Source organism: Homarus americanus, unplaced genomic scaffold (genome assembly GCF_018991925.1).
Source record: "Homarus americanus isolate GMGI-L3 unplaced genomic scaffold, GMGI_Hamer_2.0 scaffold5589, whole genome shotgun sequence".
Classification (NCBI taxonomy): Eukaryota; Metazoa; Arthropoda; class Malacostraca; order Decapoda; family Nephropidae; genus Homarus; species Homarus americanus.
In genome coordinates, this window is record NW_024736650.1 from 2,409,274 (window position 1) to 2,421,773 (window position 12,500).

Below are 12,500 nucleotides of genomic sequence, written 5' to 3' on the forward strand. Positions count from 1 at the left end.
GGTTAGCTAATAGTGTGTTAGGGTTGTGTCATGGGTTAGTTGTCTGTCGGTACAGGCACTAGACATCCTACCCTATCCCATATATGGGTGTTTTGAGGGCCTTATTTCATATTCCGCTGACCCTACTGGCGGATGCTGGTCTAGGGAGGTTGTCTATTGCCTGGCTGTATAGATCGGGGGTGTAATGGACCTTTTGAGATTTGGCAACTTTTTGGAAACCATGTATGGTTGTTGTCGTTGTCTTTGAAGGGGTGTGCAGCTGCTGGTTGATGGGTTTTATTCTCAGGTCTCTATGTATCTCGGCTGTGGTTCTGGTTAAGAGGAATCTTTCACCTGTGACGAATCTCAGGGCTTCATTTTGGACCCACCTGTAATTTTAATAATTGAGTGGTGCTCATAGTATGAAGCGGTACTGCTGGGTAAGTTAATATCGGTATGATAAGTGATGTCACCAGGCGGAGTTTTATTTTCTCAGGAAGCGCGTTAAAGCGGTATAGTTTTCTCAGCTCTCTTCTTGCCTTTTCCTTCCTGGTGTGGACATGATGGGAGTAACTTGTCGTGGATATATGCAGGCCCAGGAGGGTGCCTCTGCTTTTGTATTCTATCTGGGCATTATTGGTTACTAATGGATGGGTTTTCCTTCTGCATAAGGGTATCACTGTGAATTTCGGGAGACTGGTTTGGATTTTCCATTTTTTCGTAATTATTTACCCTTTCTATCTGGTGTTGTCGACCTGTAGCGCTCGTGATTTTCCTTGATGTGTTGTTATTTGAGTGATGTCCTCTGCATACATAATATCTTCGTTTCCTATTCTAGTGGGAGACGGGGTGTCACTTGTGTAGATGATATATAGGGTGGGAGAGAGGACACTGCCCTGAGGGACTCCGCTCATGAGTGGGAAGGTCTTTCCTGTGTGTTGTCCCACCCCCAGTCTAGCATTTCTGCCGTCAAGAAAGTTTTAAATCAGCTTTTCGATGTTGGCGGGAAGTCCGAGTTGGAGGAGCTTATATATCCCGGAGAGTTAGATTACATTGGCTACCACTCGCTGTGGCTCAGGCTATGTTTTCACATGCCAGGGCTATCGCTGTTGAGGTGGACTTCCCTTTCCTGAACCCAAATTGTCTGCAATTGATTCTGTTGGTTGTTTCCAGGTGATTTCTCAGACGGTTATTGGTGATTTTTTCTTGGATTTTTCCAGATACTTCGAGGGAGATCGGTCTATAGTTTAGTGGGACGGCGGGGTTCTTTCCTTGTTGTGGTGTGAGGTTAATAGTGGCCTCTTTGAATTCAGTTGGGAAATAACCTGAGGCCAGGCAAGCGTTCATTGTGGTTCTCAGTCTCTCCATGGCCGGGTTGTTTATGTGGCTGAGGATCTCCTTGGTGATGCCCGAGTAGCCAGGGACTTTATTTTTGGTATTGGAGATGACTGCATTGAGGTGATTGGTCGGGACAATGGGCTGTCCTCTCTCTCTCATATCATCCCAGGGAGGCTGAGTACGGTGTGTCTGGTCCCGGGGTTCATCACGGACGAGCTCCTCCTGGGTCCTCATAACCTCTCTCCTGCCCCTCCCCTTAACTCCTCATGCCCCTCCCCTTCCACAACCCAGAACGGGAGTGTGTGTGTGTCTGTGTGTGGTGGGGTGGGGGTCGGGGGGAGGTGAGGAAGGCAGTAACAGCTTCCAGAAGGTGTCAAGTGTGGCACTGGGGGACCAACTGACGGGTGCCTGAGGTGATGTTGAGCCCAGAGGTCCACATTATTATTATTATTATTATTATTATTATTATTATTATTATTCAACATGTAATAATTCTGTACTTCTCTCCCCTCAGGTAAGCGTCTTGGTGATCAGGTGTACTGTAGGTGAGTCAGTGATGAGGTTCTACTAAGAGACAGGTTGATGGAAGTTCTTGTAGTAGATCAGTCACAACTTCTCGTGAGGTTCCCTAAGTCAAGATAATCCTGTGTGGTTCAGCAGATGGATCATGACTTAATATTATGTCATAAGAGTTGTCATGATAGAGGTAGATCCAGAGTTTGAGGTGTCATGACCACAATGTATCGTTCAGTATTTATTTTTAACACACACATTGTCATTAGTTGAAGACATATATTATATATATATATATGACACACACACACACACACAGTAAAGCAGAACTGCAGTACAGTTGATATTGAGGTTTGGATTATTTTATTTTAATCTGTGTGTGTGTGTGTGTGTGTGTGTGTGTGTGTGTGTGTGTGTGTGTGTGTGTTACCCTCAAGTGGATGACGAGGTAGGAGGTGTGTTTAATCACCAGTTAATGTTTTATAAGTAGCTCAGGCAGATTTGTGTGGTGAAAAGTGTTGTAAGTGGCGGCTGAACTTATTGTGTAGAGTGAGTTAGTGTGTAGTGAGGCGCTGAGGGTATACTGCGTAAGTGTATACACTGTGTGTATGTGTGTGTATGTGTAAGTCAAGGATATGCATATTCATGTAGGGCTTTTAGTATTCATCTGTATGTAAGTTGGGGACATGAACGTACGTGTGTGTGTACCTAGTCGTTCACAAGGTACTATCATAAGATCAGTTCACAGGGAAGTACCTATTTAGTAATCCCAGGTAAGACACGTGAACTAAGACACCTGTAGCGTTCGTCTCACACCTGTTGTCTCACACCTATTGTCTCACACCTGTTGTTGCAATGGTACAAAGACACAAGGAGGCCGTAGACTTGGAACAAAATCATGAATGAATGAATGACACTGGTACAAACAGACAAGGAGGGAGACATGACACTCACCACCCAAAGACAATTAAACTTGAGAGGAAAACTGTTGGATGATGGACAACAACACGTGACGGTGAGGAAGGATTATCACAGGAAGTTGTTGCCCCTTGTAGTGAGGTTATGTAGGCCTCAGGGGGGCTACTAGACTCACACAGGAGGATGTAGCCCCTTGTAAGGAGGTCTTGTAGGTTAGGTTAGGTTCGTCGCAAGATTCAGCTTGTGTATGTTGCCAAGTAGAATAACGAATGCAAGATCTGTAGTCGTCGCTGGTGTGTGTGTGTGTGTGTGTGTGAGCCACTGATGTAAGCACTATCTGGGGGGCGGAGCAGCAACGTGGGAACCTCGAGCAGCTGCGTCTCACTTGTGGCTGTAGTGTGGGGGGGAGGGGGGGGGAGGGGGGAGGTAGATGTTTCAGGGAGGTGTGGGGGGGATGTGTGGGGAGGTGGATGTTGCCAGGGTGATGGATGTGGGTGGGAGGAGGTTGGGAGGTGATGGAGATGTGGGAGGAAGTGTGAGGGAGAAGGATGAGAGGGGGTGAAGAGGAGGAAGGGGAGGGAGGTGAGGGAAGGGGGGGAGGGTAGAAGGGAAGGGGGGATGGTAGGAGGGAAGGGGGGGGGGTAAGGAAGGGTAGTGGCACTAACCTCCGTGTACTCCTAACTTACTCTCAATTATCTGCCTCGCGCCACTTACCCTCTTGTCATTTTCTCCTCTGCCTCTTACTGCCTCCTGTATTGATCGCCACTTAACCTCTGTCATGCCACTAGATCCTGGACACACGCCACTACCCCTGTCTCACCTAACATCACCATTTAACCCCCTATCACTGTACACTAAAGTCAAACACTATACACCTAAGTCATACACAATACACTAAACAGTCATACACCAGAGTCTATGCACTAAACAGCCATACACTCCACACAAACAGTCACATACAGTTCACATTATCATTAAGAATCAATCGTTCAAGAAAGGTAACACAACCCTGAACTAAATCGTCTCTCAATAGCCAAGTCTTAGAACCATTGTGTCGTGATTTATGAGCGATGTATCCGGGTTATATCCTGGACACGACCTATACACTGACGAGACGTAATTATGGGACTTAACCCCCACTTCTGTTATGGCGGATCACCTGAAGATTAGCTCCCCTTCAATTTATTTCACCTTGATATTAAGCAACCCACCAGCCCAACCTAACCTAGCCCAACCTAACCCAACCTAACCTAACCTAACTTAATGGAGTTTTGCCTCACTATTTCGTGGCTCCAGCGTGATCAAGTTAAATTATGTCTTTTAAAACTTGGTTCATCAGACGCCTACACACACACACACACACACACACACACACACACACACACACACACACACACACACACACACACACACAGGGAAAGAGAGATGGGGAGAGACCGAAAACAGACAGACAGACGACAAGCTAACTACAGCAACAAGCGAGCATAATAACTCAACCACATTGTTCACCGTCGTCAACAAGTGAACAAATGTCATGAACATTAAGAGGAAATATTGCCTTCATTTATCTTATAATTTTCTAACACCCAAAATATATATATATATTGGTAATTAAAGTTTTGCTCTGTTATAATTGATCACTTGACTCAGGTAATTACCGATAATGATATAGGCTGTCTGACAACTTGTGGTCAACAGGTAAAAAATAATAGTTTTGTATATAATTAAAAACATTATCAGGACCCAACACAAATATATATATTATTTATATATTAACATTATATACGGTATATATTTATGTGTTATTATTTTATAGGATATAAGATAAGATTATTGTCCTGTATATAGTGTTAGTGATATACACAAGACAACATATACTGTCTCTATATACAGTACAGTAAGCAGTCGCCTTAACACTGATACCTCGTGTGACGTCATCAACCACCCAGGCTTATCGGTCTTGTCAGGCGGAAACTTAAACTTTTCAATTAAAATACCAAAAAATTGAGACTTCGCTTTTCAGTAAATTCTGACCCTGAAAATTATATTATAAAATAATATAAATAAGATAATAAAAATAAATTAAAAATTATTAATAAAAAATTAAATAAAGAAAATAGAATAAGAATTAAGAATGAAAGAGAATACAATAAAATACGATAAATAGAATACAATAATAAAATAAAGACATTAAATGATGGAAAGTTAAAAATAGTCAAAATTATGTTAGGAAACTTGTAAGGAAAATAATGATAGTGTGGAATTTTCCTTATCATAAACGAGTCTTTGTCGTGGCTGATGACATGAATGAGGTGGACGATGATTTAGACGATGAGCTGGACGATGAGCTGGACGATGAGTTGGACGATTAGTTGGACGATGAGTTTAATCAGCAAATTTTGGAGTGAGTCAGTTTTTATGGGTGTGAAGGATGAGGTGTAATAGTCGGGTGCCGGGCCAGCCTAAGTTGGTTCATTACTTAGACGAATGACACACACACACACTCTCTCTCTCCTGCAAGGCTGTAGTAGTCAGTGTGTGTGTGTGAGGCAGGTGACCTTGTTTACCTGTGCGGGCAGTAGTAGGTGAGTGGCCCCCTCCCACACACCTACCACCTCAGCCTCCTCTCACCTTCTGTCACCACCCTGATCCTCACCTCCCTCCCTCCTCCCTCCCTTCCCTCCTCCCTCCCTCCCTCCCCTCTCTCCCTCTCACAACAACCTCGGCTGCCCTCTCCACCTCCCAGTATATACAATCGTAAACATCACAGCTCTCTACCAGAAAGATCAGGTCTTCGTCAGGTAGGTCTTCTGTCTACGCCTTTTATGATGTATCCTTGGTGGAGTCGCCTATCTATCTATCTATCTATCTATCTATCTGTCTGTCTGTCTGTCTGTCTGTCTGTCTGTCTTCACCCGGTTATAGACAAAGCGAAAGTACTTACTGTGGTGCGGATGAATGGCGAAGCAAAACATGACAGGGCGCAGGTTAGGTAACACGGTAGGGGCCGGGTGGGTGGGGTGGGCAGAGAGGGTCAGTGGTGGGTTAGCTAAGAGGGCCGGGTGAGTGGGGTGGGCAGAGAGGGTCAGTGGGTGGGGTGGGCAGAGCGGGTGTGTATGTGGGCAGGGAGGTGAAAGGTGTTGCCACAGAGAGAAAGGCTAAGTGTTGAGTGATGGTGAATGGTGACTTGTGTGGTGAATGGTGACTTGTGTGGTGAATGATAAGTGTATGTGAATGGTGAGTGATTGAGTGACCGGTGAGGGACATTGATGGAGTACTATGGGTGGTGATGGTGAGTAAAATGTGTTTGTGAGTGAGTGAGTAACGTGTGTTTGTGAGTGAGTGAGTAAAGTGTGGCTTAACTAACTCCAAAAGACAGTGACTCAAAGGTGATACTCGAAAACAGATACCAAGGTCCTACTCCAAGCTTGAGTATAAAGGATGGACGCTCTCATTGAAGGTTTTATCTGTGACTAAGATTGAAGGAAACAAGCGAAGTGATTAAATGCTTGGGGCACCCGTAGATCAGCCCCTCCCTTAGTTTATTTCACCTCATGATTAAACACACTGAATCTACCTGAGAGGATTAGGTTAGGTTAATTTAGCATCATGTTAGGTGGGATTAGGTTAGGTTAGAATAGTTTTTGTGTTAGATTAGGTTAGGGTGGCTTAGGAAGTTAGGTTAGTTTGCTAGATTAGCTTTAGCGTTAGGTTAGGTTAGGTTAGTGAGGTTAGGTTGTGTTAGGTGAGCTGTTGGTGATTAATTTTTGTCCTTATAAAATCACTAAAGGAACGAAGATGACAGACAGCTGATGATGATAACTGAGGAAGTGAAAGTGACAGGTTGAGGCAGGTGAGTGAAGGTGTGAATGAAGGTGAACGAGTGATATGAATGAGGGGTCAGAGGTGAATGAGTCACTGTGTGGGGGAAACAGGAGATGAAGAAGATTTTATTGGAGGAAAAGAGGATTAACAGATAAGATTTACTGTGTTATTGTTATTTAACCTTAACAGATCCGTGACACCCTCATGATGACTTCACTAACCTCTCTAGTGTTAAGTTAGTTAGGTCAGGTTCAGGTCAGGTCAGGTCAGGTCAGGTCAGGTCAGGTCAGGTCAGGTTAGGGTCAGGTGTTGCTAGTTAAGGATATGTCAGAGTTCGGACTGGTGAGGGAGGGAGGGAGGGGGTGGAGACCCTTGTAAATTATTGCCGCACTCCTCCTCCTCCTTCTCCTCCACCTCGCCTCCTCCTCCCTCCTCCTCCTCCTCCCTCCTCCTCCTCCTCCACCTTCCCCTCCTCCTCCTCCTCCTCCTCCTCCTCTCCCAAACAATGGTAACACTGTATTACACTTCCTGGCCTTCCTCCTTCTTCCTATCTATCACCCTTCCTCCTGTTTTACTCCTCCTCCCTCCCTCCCTCTGTCTCTTCCCTCTCTCCCTCCCTCTCCCTCCCTCCTCCCTCCCTCCCTCTCTCCCTCCCTCCCTAGTTACGGAGTCCCTTAATGGGCGAGGAAGTTTATTAGAGGGGAAATATTTTTAAGAGGCAGTGCGTGTAGTCCCTCCCTCTCTCCTTCCCCTTAGTCACCAGGACCTCAACCCTCCCTTAATGGGCCAGGATGGTTAAGGGGGTGAAGGTAAGGAGAAAGGGTTAATACTGTGGTACTTCAGACGGTGTTGGAGAATGTTATTAGAATAGTAACTCAAACTACTGAGAATTGGGTAAAGTTTTCAGTAGCTCCCTCCCTCCCTCCCTCCCTCCTCTCTTCCCTCCCTCGGCCTCCCTCTCCCTCCCTCCTCCCTCCCTCCCTCCTCCCGCCCTCCCTCATCGTCGCCGTAGTGACCCCCACCAACCTGACCTCTCTTCTTTTGACATCTGATAGGGATGGGTCGGCCTGGTGCTCACTACCCACACCTTGTAATTATGTCACCCACACTCACCTACGTCTATAATTCACTCATATATACAACACATACCAACACCTACAACACACCTTCAACACACCCACCCACACCATCAACACATACCAACACCTACAACACACCTTCAACACACCCACCCACACCATCAACACATACCAACACCTACAACACACCCTTCAACACACCACCCACACCATCAACACATACCAACACCTACAACACACCTTCAACACACCCACCCACACCCATCAACACATACCAACAACACCTACAACACACCTTCAACACACCCACCCACACCATCAACACATACCAACACCCAACACACCTTCAACACACCCACCCACACCATCAACACATACCAACACCTACAACACACCTACAACACACCCACCCACACCATCAACACATACCAACACCTACACACCTTCAACACACCCACCCACACCATCAACACATACCAACACCTACAACACACCTTCAACACACCCACCCACACCATCAACACATACCAACACCTACAACACACCTCTAACACACCCACCCACACCATCAACACATACCAACACCTACAACACACCTTCAACACACCCACCCACACCATCAACACATACCCAACACCTTCAACACACCCACCCACACCATCAACACATACCAACACCTACAACACACCTTCAACACACCACTACACCATCAACAACACATACAACACCACACCTACAACACACCCACCCACACCATCAACACATACCAACACCTACAACACACCCTACAACACACAACACACCCACACCATACAACACATACCAACACCTACAAACACCTACAACACACCCACCCACACCATCAACACATACCAACACCTACAACACACCTTCAACACACCCACCCACACCATCAACACATACCAACACCTACAACACACCTTCAACACACCACCACACCCATACCAACACCCAACACACCTTCAACACACCCACCCACACCATCAACACATACCAACACCTACAACACACCTTCAACACACCCACCCACACCATCAACACATACCAACACCTACAACACACCTTCAACACACCCACCCACACCATCAACACATACCAACACCTACCACACCTTCAACACACCCACCCACACCATCAACACATACCACCTACAACACACCTTCAACACACCCACCCACACCATCAACACATACCAACACCTACAACACACCTTCACACCACCCACACCATCAACACATACCAACACCTACAACACACCTTCAACACACCCACCCACACCATCAACACATACCAACACCTACAACACCTTCAACACACTCCACCCACACCATCAACACATACCAACACCTACAACACACCTTCAACACCCACCCACACCTACAACACACATACACACATACACCTTCACACACCCACACACACACCTTCAACACACACCCACACCTACAACACACACCTTCATCACACACACCCACAACACACCCAGACCCACAACACACAGAAAGTCCCAATGTGTCCATCTGCTGCTAGTTAGTACATGTGCTGCCAGGAGGGGAAGAGCGGTGACTGTACAGAACTTTTGTGTGTGACTGTACAGAACTTTTGTGTGTGACTGTATCTAGGAAGTATGTCCAAACAACTTTTCTACCGGCCCAATTGAAACCCTGATATCTCGCTTGAGGAAAGAGCGGTACCGTTCCTACCATCGGCGCCCCGTAACTTTAAACTGCAGTTTATTGTGTTGGGTGACCCTTTGCGCAGTGTTGGAATTGACCCGTGTTGGGGAGAGGGAGGTGAGGTGGGGATGGAGGGTGAGGTGGAGTGGAGGGTGAGGTGGGGTGGTGGGGTGTGGTGGGTGAGGGGGTGTAGAAGTGAAGGTGAGGGGGGAAAGGTTACAGCCACAAATTAACCAGAATTACAATGTTTAAGCTCAAGCAGTATCTGTATGAGTGTGTGTGTGTAAGTGTGTGTGTAAGTGTGTGTGTGAGTGTGTTGTACCGTTAAGGCTGTTGTGATGGTGACCACCTGAAGCTTAAGACACCTCAGCTTATTTTACATGAAGTTACCCACCCACACGCTGCCTGAGTGAGTTGGAGGGGTGAAGGTGAGGTGTATAGTGGTGTCGTGGTGCTGGAGGTAACAGGGAGGTACTGGAGGTAGCAGGAAGGATGTAACACTTCCGCTAGGTAATGTTCCCACGGTCCAGACACACCTACCCCTCACCAAATCCTCCATCATCTCAGAGGTTTGGCAAATATCATCAAATTAACACTGAGACTCTACCTTAACTAGATACCTCCACTTAACACCAGTTAGGGATAATATTAACGTAGAGAATGTTAAGTGACTCAGGATAGTGTGTTCACCCACCATCCCCACCCACCATCACTACCCACCATCACTACCCACCATCACCACCCACCATCACCACCCACCAGGCTCCTTCACTCTCATACAAAGTCAACTATACTGACGGACCCTTGGCGGAGTATGTTGCACCGCCCCTCACAACACACCCTACCGCCCCTCACAACACACCCTACCTCCCTCACCCCAGGAACACACACACACACACAAACTGGTAAACACGTCATGGATCTGGACTGGTTCTTAATAATAATTTGAATAAAAGTCTAAAAAAAATCACCGGATATTACTGACCTCTTGTGAGGGGCGAGTGTTGAGGTGCCTTGTGTGTGGAGGAGGAACACTACACTCCTCCTCCTCTCTCTGTCGTGACTCCTAATTAGTGTCAAGTGATGGTATCTTGTTAAGGTATAGTTCTCAGTGTTAATTTTGTTCCCATTGTAGAGGTTAAATTTGTTGTATAATTTAACTCAGGCAGTAAGACACGTCTACATTGTCTTCAGGTACAAGACAATAACATTTCCCTTACGATCCTCTATGATGCCGGACACTACAGTGAGGCAGGATCTTCCTCCACGTGTGTAAGATTCCTGTGTATTGTTTCATTACATTCAATTCAGTTCAGTTCTGTCTCGTCCTTGATCACCCTCGAGGGACCTTTCTCTCTCTCTCTCTCTCTCTCTCTCTCTCTCTCTCTCTCTCTCTCTCTCTCTCTCTCTCTTTTTTTCTCTCTCTCTCTCTCATTCTCAAGTGTTCAGAGTAGAGACAAATAATCAGGTTGAGAACACAGATTAGAACATAACTCATGAAGGATGTATTCATGTAGTCCTCACCACCACCCGCCTCCAGCTGAACAACGAGTTGAACAACAGCAGCCAACAACACGGGCGTCCCTCCCCCCCCTACCACCTCCTTCATCTCCTCCCCCTCACTCGCTTTACCTCCCCCAAGGTAATCTTTCACCCTTCTTATCTTTCCCCTCAAGTGCCCACCCTTACCCCTTCACCTCACCTCTCACCCCGCCGCTTCTCCCAACGGTTTACTGAAGGAGAGGCAAATTTAGAATAAATGTGTGGAATGAGAGGAGGAATTGGGGGAGGATGAGTGGAGGAGGAGGATGAGTGGAGGAGGAGGATGATGAGTGGAGGAGGAGGATGAGTGGAGGAGGAGGAGGATGAGTGGAGGAGGAGGATGAGTGGGGAGGAGGAGGATGAGTGGGAGGAGGAGGAGTGGGAGGAGGAGGATGAGTGGAGGAGGAGGAGGATGAGGCCTGGAGAGGAACCTGGTCGATACTGAACTGGTAAACAAAGACATATAACTAGTCGACACAGTGGTAATTGTGCGGTAGCTGTGGTGAATGTGGTGGGTGTGGCTGTGGTAGTAGATGTTGTGGTGGTTATAATTTTTATAATTTGCCCTGCGATGGGACTAGTTTATTGGGCACCCTTGTATCCTGTGCAAGTCGTAGCACAAAAAGCGATACAGCGCCCAACAGGGCATCACACACATAGTTCATGCTTGCCTCGTCGACTCATGCATTAAGGGCGTAAGTGCCTGAAGGGCCATGGGTTTCATCGGCAAGTTACATATAGTGACAGGTGAGTGTGGGGGAGAATTACCGATAAATTACATCTGTTTATGGCAAGGAGTGGCAGGTCCCTAATAAGTCAAATGCCTGTAGGAGGAGGGATATTGGTCAGGAGGAAGGGGTGTTGGTGGGGACTGTGGTGGGGGTGGAGGGAGGCATTGACAGTATTAAGGACAAAACTTTTAGTGTGAGTGTGATGACGTGTGCGTCGGTAGTTGCAGCGGCGACAAGGAGGAGGTTGGTAGAAGACGTCCTTCCTGGCGGAGATACGTAGTCCACGTACGGTCATCGGTACGGTCCAAATGCGCGGAGAGCTGGAGTGCGGGGGGTGGGGGGATCCCGCGTCCTCTGGTCCAACAGAAAGCCCTGGTGAAGACAGCCTAGAGACAGGAGTAGGTATGGCTTGCAGGTGGTAGACAGGTTGGGACGCGGAGTAGACAGGGCTGGGGTGCGGGAATGAGTCAGGCCGACGCCGTTGAGGTCGCAGGTCGGAGGTACAGGACAGAGGTCAATAAAGGTCAGACAGATGTAGGATGGCTGGGTCAAAGGCAGGAATGTGGCGCAGTAATGGTACTTGCGTCAACTCCGCATGCTTCCCTGTTGAGCGCTGTAAACGCTTTCTTGCCCTTCGCCTTGCATAGGATGCCAGGAGGTGCCCAATAAACTAGTCTCCTCGCAGGGCAATTCTGAATCTTAGTTGTGCTGTCTGGCCGTGGGTACAAGTGAAGGTATTCTCTTAAGATAGAGTCAGTGTAACTTTTAAGCTATTTTTAATCACAACACCCTCACATCACCCCCTAACACCTCAACACCCTCACAACACTCCCAACACTCACAACACCCCTAACACCTCAACACCCTCACATCACCCC

At 47.1% G+C, this 12,500-nt stretch overlaps 1 protein-coding gene across 1 annotated transcript in view; it reads right to left on the reverse strand.

Moving 5' to 3' along the window:
• Positions 1-12,500, reverse strand: part of LOC121872228 (spore coat protein SP65-like) — a 26,698-nt gene that overhangs the window by 840 nt on the left and 13,358 nt on the right. The window lies entirely within an intron of this gene.